General features: G+C 53.3%; 1 protein-coding gene across 1 annotated transcript in view; it reads left to right on the top strand.

Moving 5' to 3' along the window:
- Positions 1–505: 505 nt before the first annotated feature.
- The window catches only part of CDH23 (cadherin related 23), a 203,670-nt gene continuing 194,349 nt past the window's right edge, over positions 506–9,826 (top strand). Inside the window, exon 1 of the mRNA XM_085305569.1 lies at positions 506–614. The gene's annotated coding sequence lies outside the window, so the exon portion shown is untranslated. The remainder of the gene's footprint in view (positions 615–9,826) is intronic.

The following is a 9,826-nucleotide window of genomic DNA, read 5'->3' as shown; positions in this document are numbered from 1 at the left end:
CTGTGCCCCTGGAAACCAAGGCCCGGGTGCCCGAGGGAGAGGCCGGAGTGCGCGCGACGCAGTAGCCGTGCAGCTCTCKGCGTGCCTCCGGATCCCTTACGCGGGCATGCATGATTCATGCCTGGCCGGCGCGCTCCCCGCTCCCAGGCRCGCTGCCGTGCGCAGCGCCGCGGGCGAGGCGGGCCGAGGCACCTGCCGAGCGGTGCAGGGCCGGGGGCTGCAGCGACCCCGGCCCTAAGGCAGGGCTGCGGAGGCGAGGGGCAGCCCCCCTGCGGGGCCGCCCCGCGGCTTTTTTTTTTTGTGGGGGGGGGGGGGGGGGGGGGGGGCGGGGGTTTGTTGTTTTTTTTTTGGGGGGGGGGGGGAGCGGAGGAGGGCGGCGGCGCTGCTGAAATATTCATTACCTGGCGGAGCGGCGCTGCACAGCGGCCGCCGCGCTGCGCGGGCTCCTTCCCCACCCCCTTCCTCCTCCTCCTCCTCTCGCTGCTCGCGGCGGCTCTCTGCCGGCTCGCTTGTCCCCCCGCCGCTGGGAAGGGGCCGGCAGCCGCCGCCCGCTATGGGGCCGGGCGCCGGGCGCTGACCGCGGGGCCGCGGCGGGGCCGCGCCGGAGCAGCCAGGTAATTTCCAGGCGCGGAAAGTTGCGGGAGGGGGCAGCGCCAGGAGGGGCGCGGGGGCCATCCGAAACCTTTCTTTAGTCAAAAAAAAATTTTTTTTTAATTTTGTTCTAATTAGCTTCCACCGAGGGGGAGGTGGGAGAAACTTGTTCGGGCTGCGCACGATTACCCGGCTTCTCTATTGAAGGGAGGGGGCGTTCAGCGAGATGGGCTTTAAACGATCCAGCAAGGCGATTTCAGCGGAAGCAGGCGGGAGGTTCGATTTTTCCTCTTTTTCTTTCTTTCTTTCTTTTTTTTTTTTTTCCCTCCCCCCCCTAAAAAAAATCGCTCTCCCGCCTGCTTCTCTGACCCCCGAAACAGGAAGCGCCCCCCCTTAGTCTGCCCTCAAGTCCTTTCTCCCCTCTTGGTTATGGTTTTTCAGGCTGGATGCAGAGGAGGAGGCGATAAAAGGCTGTAAACTTTCTTGGGCGAGCTGGGGCCGAACTCGCGAGCAGCGCGGAGCGCAGGAATGCGAGTGCGCGGGGAGGCTCGAGGGAGAGCTCCCGGCTGCGGGCGGCGCGCCGCTCTGCTTAGAGCCGCGCAGAACCGAGCCGCGGGCGGAGAGACGGCTTTTCTCCCCCCCCCCTCCCCCCCCCCAATCCCTTCAGAATATATTAGATGGGAAAAGAGCTTTTCAAAATCGCAAACTTGCCCCAAATCCTTTTGCTTTATTTCTCGAGGAAACTCTTCGTGTTAGATGTTTCTCTTCGCTTGCTCATCTTCTCATTAGTCTTCAACAACRACAAACCCCACAGAAATCCTTTTATTCAAATGCCTTTTTTTTTTTTTCCTGGCCACCTGGAATACTGATCCCTGCGCACATCCCACTTCATGTTGGCCAAATATATTTGGCTTTGAAATGGCTGCAGTCATCACTAGAGCTTTTATTTAAAGAAAATAGTCGAACTTCAAGAGCGGAGTCTAGTCCATAGTAAAAATGGTCAGCCAAATTACATTGGCTTTCCTCTTAACATCCGGAGTTTGGGGCTCGCTTAGGTATGTCTAAATTGTAGGCATTTTGTGCCACAAAAAGCCTACTTCTCTCGTGTTGCTCTTTGGTCTGGTTACACAGCATCAGCCTCTTTGTTCTGAGCTGCAAGTAAAGATTTTTGGGGAATGCTACAATAACGTAAATAATAGTCCATGCCAAATTGCAATTAGAAATATAGGTATGTGGCAGTGGYTTTACTGCCAGCATTTAGTTAGGCAAATCTAAATCTTTGTTCTTAGCAGTAAAGACCTAYCGAAAAAAATGAAAGCCGGTAAGGATATTGAATACACAGGCAGTGCTGCTGCTGCTTTTTGAAAGTGGAGGGAGAAAGCTTTGAGGTATCTTATTTGACTGAATGCAAGGATGTAGAGGAAAGGAATGATTTGCTGTTTGTATTTTAATTTAATAGCTGAACTSTTTGGGGTGGAGGGGGATGCAAACTTGGACTCCCCAAAGCAGGTAGCCTGCACGGGAAGAGCAGGAAATGGAATAATTCCCGTGCAGGTTGGTGCTGGCCAGGTCATGCTCGCAGCACCCAACTTGCCAGCCGGTATCACTTCCCTGTGCTGCTCCTCTCTGCCGGCGTTACCTGGAGCAGGTATCCGTCTGCGCCGGCGCCTGGCCGCGGGGACACCAGACCCGGCTTTGTGGCGGGTCCCCCGGGCACGGCAGATGTCAGGGGGCTTGGGGAGGGCTGCCAGAGCGTCTGTGCCGCCTGGCTGCCGTGGCGAGGGCTGCACRCTGCGTCGCCAGCTCCTGCTCGCTGGAGCCTTCCCGGCGGGTCGTGCCGGCCGGCAGCCTGGGATGCCTCGCGCAGGTAGCATCGGTGCGTGCGAGCGCTACGGGTGACAGCTGGTGCAAAAGTCTTTCTTGTGGGGTGGGATATCCTGGTGGGGAAACTGGGGTTTGTCAAGGTTGAAGGGAGTTCTTTTTTTTTTTTTTTTTTTCCCCTGCCCTGGGGAAGGAAGAGAGGGAAATCCCTTTGCAGTAAAATCTTTCTCTTCCACCCCACCTCCCTCCCCAGTGCAGAGCTGCCTCTTGTTTCACGATGCAAATTGTGTGTTATGTAGCACAAAGTCAAGATTGTGTCGTGAAAGTACGATGTTTTGTTTTAAGACCAAGTTGTAAAACTCCTTGTTTTATGGGAAACTCTAAAAATTGATGCTCTACTTTTCTTTTTTTTCTTTTTTTTCCCTTGTATTAAGTGGGAGAAACGATGCTTGGAGGAGATGGGAGCTGTGAAGCTCAGCTCTTTGCTGTAGTTGCCCATGCACCCCAGGGCTGGGCAGGAGAAGGACACCAAGCAGGTGCTCCAAGAGGGCCCATGTCCCCCTGGGAGCTTTGCTTGAAAATAACAGGGAGGTTGCACAAGAAATGGTTTCTGCTGCCTGTTCATGATAGTCTCCAGAATAACCTACARTCTGAGGCACGGTGGCCTCTTTGCTACCCAGAGGGAGATACCCAAAGAATAAGGGTGCACAGATCCCCTTGGGAGCGTTCCCCAGAAGCAGCTGGGGAGGACATCTCAAAAAAGGACTTAACACATTAAGTTTTAGTGGATGTTTTGCACAGATGGTCYTGAGTGCAGATTTTTTTAAGTTTGGAGAGCATTAGGGTGTGGGGTTGGCTTGGTGAGGGGCCGGCCTGTTGGCCCTCACTAGGGCGTGAAGCGCCCCAGCTGCTCCCAGCCCTGTTCCGCGGGAGCGTACACTCAGCCGCGCGTATGCCGTGCGCTCGCCGCCTGGCTGATCTGGCTGCTCCAGGTTTCCTCTTGGCCCAAATGCTCGCTTGTGCTCTCTGAGTGTAAAGAGTTCAAAGCGCATCCAGGACTTCTGCCGAATCCTACTTGCTTCAGTAAGAATTTTAATCGTGTTATAGGATGAGAGTTAGTTTGGGGGTTTTATGGCCTAAGACCTACAATTATTAAAGTCAGTGCTTTACTTGATTGTGCTGCTGTTTGGATCCTAAAAGGTCTTGTAGATTCTGCAGCTGCAATGGGGAATCCTGGTGGTTTCCACAGGACTTGCCCAAATTTTGCAAATATCCAGGATCTTGCCTGTGTGTCAGTAAGCATCAGGGGCTGGAATAGCTTTTTTTTTCTTTTTTTTTTTTTTCTTTGCAAGAGCCAAAGCTCAGTGCTTTGGTGAATGTAGGCAGGAAACCTTTGRTTGTGGAGGAAGGATCCAGCCTGCTCTCCCCATTGCAGGCTGCTCTTAGAAMTCCCTGCACTGTCAGATCTCCTGGTTTTCAGTCCATTAACATGTCGTGGGGTCTGGGAACCAAACTGCTTTGCTGCAGTCCTTGTGTTTGAGGTGACAGCTGCTTCCCAGAAGCAAAGGATGTCCTTCTTGGAGTGTGTATGGGGGGCAAAATAACTGGGGAGTGGATGTTTTGGTGGTAASATGGGGGGATGTGTTGGTGCTGGGGCTGTTGCAGCTTTGAGAAAGGCATGTGGGGAGGGGCTGAGCGATGTAATGGTCCTGAGCTACAGCTGGGGTGTTAGGAGAGCTTAAAGGAATCAGCCTGTCACAGGTGGGGGGTCTGCTCGCTCATCAGAGTAGCTTCATGCCTRCTGAATGCCTTTGTTTTCCCATTTTGTTCCCCCTGCTTTGGGGGACTGGCGTGGCAGCAGTTGGGACTGGTGGATTCTCTTTTCTTCCTTGAACAACCCCACCTTTTACTCCTTGTGCTCTCTGCCACGTTTTGTTCCTCCCGAAAATTTCAGCCAGCGAGTGATTAGCCACAGCGTGCCCGTGGTGTTACTGCATCAGGCAAAGCGTCCCTTTTATTAGCTTGAACAGCTAGTGGGCCTTGAAAAGGTCTGTGCAGCAAAGTGCCTCTCGCKGAAAGTTAAGTGAGCTTTGTGCAAAAGCAGCAAGGACACTTCGGTCTTGATTTGGACGAGGCAAGAAATAAGGTGAGGGCTTTCGCGGCTCGTGTCGCTTAGTGTGATTTTTTTTTTTGCCTCCTTCGAAGCGCCCATATTTCTCCCTCCCTTTGAGAGGGAGAAGCTACCAAAGGAATGAACRAAGAGCTGCGTTGCTTGGTTCACTTGGCAAATGCCCACGTCAGCTGGAGGTAGGGAGAAGGGCTGAGAGTCTGGGCCTCAGGCTGATGGGGGCTTTGACTAGCATCTTGTGCCTCCTRAGGAAGGTGGAGTGGAAGAACTGAGGCACCTTTTTGGGCAGGGCTTTGAAATGTAGTGTGGCTACCAACTGGCAAGAATTCCTGCTTCGGCAGCTGGCAGTGTGTCCTGGAAGCTGGGTTGAGTTTCTGCATTGCTCACACCATTGCAGCTGTATTTTTTCCCCCCTCCTTTCTCTTCTTCTGGGGCAAAGAGGTGAGGCTCACAGCCGAACCTGCAGCCTGGTAGTGGCCCACGCGGAGGTGATGTGCCAGTCTGTCCCCATCCTCATGAGCGTATGGCCGTGCTGGCTTGAAGCTCCCCGCCGAGCCCCTGGCTTTGCTCCTGAGTTGGTGGGCTTGAGTAAGAGTGATGTAGGGTGTGTCTAGTAAGTGTATTTATTCTGTAAATGGAGTGGGCAGTGTTTAGATGAAGACTTTTAATTCTGCTTCACAAATGTCCTCTTGTTTAAACCCCCCCCCCAAGCACACACAGACAAACCCAGAAGCTGTGGTTACGTCGGAAGCGGTGTGGGCAGCAGTGTCTAAGGTATGCGAGCGCAGGCTAGGTGGGAGCGTTACAAACGGGCTCAAACACCCAGCGCCCRAGCCTGGGGAGGCAGGGCGCTTCCGCGTCGTTTAGATGATGGAGCTTGGAAGTTCGGTCAGGTTGCTGCCCAGCTTTCCTGGAGATGCAGGCAGACCTCCTGTCTTCAGGCCGGGCCACGGCAAGGAGGTGCCTGGTCTCCAGCTAACCAGCACACTTCGATCTGCCTTAAGGACCTTTACGCTTGGCACTTTGTCCCTTGCTGTGTGCTTAAGAGTCAGGAGAGAGGTTCCTGTCCTGTGAAACCAGACTATGCGTGCCGCCTCACTGAGGGTTACCTTCCTAACTTTTTTTTTTAAGGAAAACATCTCCTAAAGTGGTATTCCCACACACCTTTTTTGTTCCTCCTTTAGCTCTGCTCTGCTGTTGGCAGCTCTTCCACCTTTTCATACCGCGTTGCCGTTGCATGCTGCCCAACCCTGCTGCTCCAGCGGCGCCTTGTGCCCGTACGCCGGGCTCCGCGGCAGGAGGCGATGCGCTGCCTGGGTCTCGGTGCCTCATCCCGGTGTGCCTCCCGGCTGAGCACCGCCGCCCCAGAGCGAGCGAGCGCTGCCGTAGGCAGCGTAGCAACTGGTTGGGGAGGCTCTGCAGAGCCGTCGCTGCCCCGCTCCCCAAAATGGGCACCTCCTCCTCCTCCGTCTGCCCCGCTCCCCAAAATGGGCACCTCCTCCTCCTCCGTCTGCCCGAGTCAGATGTTGCCCTCGCCGCAGGAGGCCGCGTGGCCCTGCCTGCTGCAGTGAGGGAGGAGGCTGTCCCCCCGCCCCGAAGCGGTGGCCTGAGCCTCGCGTGAACAAGGAGGCGCGCGCGATGCTGTCGGTGACGCCGTGTCGCCGAGCGGCTCTCCGGAGNCCCCGCTCCCCAAAATGGGCACCTCCTCCTCCTCCGTCTGCCCCGCTCCCCAAAATGGGCACCTCCTCCTCCTCCGTCTGCCCCGCTCCCCAAAACGGGCACCTCCTCCTCCTCCGTCTGCCCGAGTCAGATGTTGCCCTCGCCGCAGGAGGCCGCGTGGCCCTGCCTGCTGCAGTGAGGGAGGAGGCTGTCCCCCCGCCCCGAAGCGGTGGCCTGAGCCTCGCGTGAACAAGGAGGCGCGCGCGATGCTGTCGGTGACGCCGTGTCGCCGAGCGGCTCTCCGGAGGTACCGCCGTGGGAGCGGGCCGTGGCGGGCAGTTTGCCTGCTGCGCGCACGGAGCTGTGCGCTCGCCGGGGGATTTTACAGCAGCTCCACCTACTCGGAAAAACTTCATCAGGGTTGGAAGTGACATGAATTTTCCGAGTGGGTGAAAAAGTTTCTGCTCAGAAGGTGTTCCTCTGGCTTTGAGCTTTGCGTTAGACGCTGTGCTAATGTCATCTTGTGGCTAACTGTTGCTTCTTACTGGAACAACAGATACCGTAAATACTGTCTCCCGGGTCAGAACCAAGTATTTCAACCCCTTTCCTTGCTTTGCGATCGGAGTGAAGTGCCTCCTGGAAAAGGAGGAAAAAATGGCACTGTGACTCCCTCTCCAAGCCCAGTGGCTATGCTTCGTGTTCTCAATGTCTCCATCCCCCCCCCCCCCGAAATGCATACAAATGTGCTGGCCTGTGTTTATTTAACAGGGGAATTTTTCCCTTCACCACAGGGAACAGAAGGAAAAAAAGGGCAAATTTTTCACTGGGAACAAATCTCATTTTCAAGAGTCCTGACAAAATGAGCCATAAAATTACAATATTTCAAAGTGCTTCGTAATTCTAGCGCGGACGGCCCTTCATCATGGAATCTGAAAGCTCAGAAAATATAAAACTCATTAGATTAAAATAAACCACCTACTGTGCGGAAGAAAAGCTTATTTATCAATATCAATTTACTTCTGATTACCCTGTTCTGCAATTTGTTATTTTTAGGAATTATGATTTGTGTATTGCTCACGACAATGTGTGGTGGGGAAGGGACAAATTAACTTTTATTTTTTTTTTCTCCCCTGCTTTGAAACCCTACTTATTCTATAGATCTAGCCAAGAGCCAACAAAAAAAAGGTGAATATCTAGCAGCACTTCCGGCTCAGGGCGCAGAGYGGAAGAGGAGCTGGGCGCCGTGTGTTGCAGAAGATGACCAAGGAATAGAAGAAGGCAATTTTGGCGGGTATTGATGGGGAGAGCGCTGGTCCGGGCCAAGCGCCCCGGGACCCATGCGCCATCAGGGTGCCAGAAGAAGGCACCTCCTTCCCAGGAGGGTGAATGGCACCTGCCTGATGGGATCCCATCTAGTTCCTTGGGGACTTTGCTCAGGGAGGAAAAGTGGTGGTTGGTGGCATCTCCAGCTGCTGGACTCCCTCCTGTGAAGCAAGCTGTGGGGATGGTTGTGAGGCAGAGCTGTCCTCCTATCTGGAGGAGAGGCTTCTAGGGAAGGGCTGAGAAGGCAGGTACTCTTTTTTCCTCCTTTTTGTGGCAAGCAGTGCCTTGCATGAAAGCCATTTGGGAGACGCTTTGATTTACACTTTCATTTCTTCTTTATGCTCCTGGAACAGCACAGAGCAAACAGAGACCGACACTATGAGGTTTAAGGCACAAATCTTGTGGTGATGTTTTGGGGGCGAGAAGACTGAGTGTAGAGGGGGAGAAGAGGGGCTGGGGGCTCGGGACGATTAAAAATAGCAGTAGCAGCTCAAGTGCGAGAGCGTTTCTGCCAGCAGGGCACAGAAGCTGYTGCTCGTCTGGTGGAAGTGATTAAGGGTGTTTTCTGTGCCTGCTAACTGCTCTCCTATCCAAGTGCCCCAACAGGGCATTTAAAAATAACCAGTTCAGGTGCACAGCCCGTAAGCTGATACTCAAGTGCCCCGAGACCAATACGCAGCCCAGGCTCGGTGGAAGCGGCTGTGCCTCTGCCGCTGCCTGTAATCCTTATAGGTGAGGTGTTGGCGGATGCTCTGGGTCTCATTGCCAGCTTCCCTGCGATGAGCTTGTGCTGGGCCTGAGGCAAGCCGGAGCATGAGCCTGCCGAGCTCCCTTTGCAGTCGCAGCTGTTACGTTTAACCAAGCAAGATCCTTTTAAAAGATGCGTCGCTATTATTCTTACAGTGGCTTTTYGTACGTCTCTATCCCTGAGCCTTTAAAATCAAGGGAGATGCAGTCCTTAACAGTCCTTAGAGTCAGAGTTGCAYGAGGTGCCAAAAGAGGTCCCCTACCACCCCAGCTGCTCCATCTGCCCATGGCCAGGCACGCGGAGAAGCTGTGGCTCTGCCACAAGCCTCTCRGTTCCCTTGCAGACCACTGCTGTAGCTGTGCTGGAGCCTCTTAATTCACATCTGACCCTATTTAGTGGGTTCTGCTGGCTGYTTTCCAGGCCTTGGGGACCTGTTGCTGGTGGACAGGGGAGTCTCTGGTTTAACATCAGTGCTTTTGCAGCTGGGAGATGCCAGTTAAGTTCCCAGAGATGACTTGCCCAGAGACATTATTATGCTGGATACTGTGCTGAAAGCCTCCTATGAAGAGCCTCTTTCAGGCATAAGGTACAATTTAATATGCTCTTAGTCACAATTTTAAAGTTCTCCCTTGAGATTTTTTCAATCCTGTTCCAAAATCTGCAATATTTGAGTGAACCATCTCTGAGAACCAGTGAAGAGCTGCAATATTAATGAAGACAGACAAAATCAAAATGACATTTCAAGCAATTACTTACATAATGAAGTGACTGACTTGGAATATACAATATTTAGATTTATCATGATGCTCAAAAGGGATGCTGTCAACTGGCTTTATTTCTACATCGCACAAATTGTTTTTTCCACTGTGCTGTTGCTTTTTAAACATGGTGTGTGAAACCAGAAAATATTTCCGCTCGCTTGGGCTTGCAGCGGAGCTATTTTAAAAGCAAGCTACTGTTTTCCTCGATGGCCTTCTTGCACAGCAGAAGGCATGGGGAGCGCAGGGTTGTAGTGCCTCTAGTCTACTGTGTCCTTTCTGATGGCAGCAGAAAGTGCTGGGCTCTGACGCAGGCTGGCTGCCTGGGGACACGGGGCCTGGAGGAATGGGCTGGGGGATGTCCGAGACTGCTCCTCACTGAAATCCGGGAAGGAAGGCAGGAAATKGAAGGGGTTTGATTTTTGTGGGCAGGGTTTGTTTGGGCTTTCTTTATTAGGAGGGTCTCTTTTGCTTTTCTTGGCTGAAACTGAAGGATTGAAGATCCTGGTGGGAAGTGAAGACATCTAGCTCCTRCGGGAGAGGCTTGCTTATTTAACAGAACATCTCAAAACTAATCTCTAATGTTTAGCACTTGGGATTTCCAGAATTTGTCAGGACAGAAAAGGTGGTGGCAGAAGATTGAACTCTCCTGCTCTGAGCACAAGATCGCGGTCTGCCTCTCTCAGGCCTGTGACAAGTTTTCCATGGAGAACAGGGAGATTGGCATAGCATGCATGGAGTTAAACAGTGCCGGTCCCAAATGTCTTCTCAGACTTTTGATGAATTTCCTAAAGATGC

The sequence above is a fragment of the Rhea americana genome, unplaced genomic scaffold, assembly GCF_003343005.1.
Source record: "Rhea americana isolate MKP2758 unplaced genomic scaffold, rheAme1 scaffold_222, whole genome shotgun sequence".
In the NCBI taxonomy this organism is placed as follows: domain Eukaryota; kingdom Metazoa; phylum Chordata; class Aves; order Rheiformes; family Rheidae; genus Rhea; species Rhea americana.
This window is presented reverse-complemented; position numbering and strand designations above follow the sequence as displayed.